A 944-nucleotide genomic window follows, 5' to 3' on the forward strand; every position below is an offset into this window, starting at 1 on the left:
TGGTCACGTGAGCATGTCTGAGCTTGTGACATCACCGCGGGCTGAGCCAGCTTCGGTCTCTGGGAGTAGCGTGGAAAGTAAATAATACATCACCGCCCTCCCCAGCCGTTGCCTGCTGTGGAGTTCCGGGCCTTCCCGTCTCCTCTAGCTAGGGTTCCGGGTATATTTCCAGTCTAGTCTATTGCGTCGCCTCCCCCTTCCTCTATCTTGCAGATAATCCACAGGAGCAGGGCTGTCCCTGTGATTATCTTGCAAAGTGGAGGAAGGAAGCCTTCGTTGAATCCAGTCCACCGCAGTACTTTGAACCGCTGCTGAGCATGCTGAGAGCCATTTGTCTCCGCTTCCCAGCTCAATGTCTGTGGTAATAATCTTTTCCCAGAAAATAGTATGTGTGTCAAGGGCACCCTGGCTGCGGTAGCATTTTTAATCGTGACTGCAGTTCAGGGGAAAGTTATCAAACCGATCGCTGCCACGAGGTCTCGGCAAGACACAACAGCGAGCTGAGAGGACCACAGCTTGGAGAGGGGGTTTTCCTTGACAGCTGGTGTCTCCAAGGCCCTCATCGGAGGTTAGCCTCGGACCACCGGCAAAGCCCAGACTCAGATAGCTTAGATTTTTTAGCACCAGTGGAAGCTTGATTTCAGACGCAGACAAAAAAAAAAAAAATCTATTTAAATTTTCCCTCCGAGTTATTTCCGTTTATTGCTTTTGTGTAAGGATTACCTTTATTATCATGGCAGTAGAAACTGGCCTGTTTGGGGAATTTGGCTATTATCTTTCTAATTCCAAGTCCTTGGGAAGCCAGATAAACAGCTTTGTGGACACTTAGCATAAGTGATTTGATTTTTATTTGGGTTTTATCCCCCCCTTTTGGGGGGGGTTTGAGACAGGGTCTCATTATGTAGTTGAGATTGACCTGGAACTCACTATGTAGCCCAGGCTGG

The sequence above is a fragment of the Fukomys damarensis genome, unplaced genomic scaffold (assembly GCF_012274545.1).
Source record: "Fukomys damarensis isolate Sample0158 unplaced genomic scaffold, DMR_v1.0_HiC HiC_scaffold_5, whole genome shotgun sequence".
Lineage (NCBI taxonomy): Eukaryota > Metazoa > Chordata > Mammalia > Rodentia > Bathyergidae > Fukomys > Fukomys damarensis.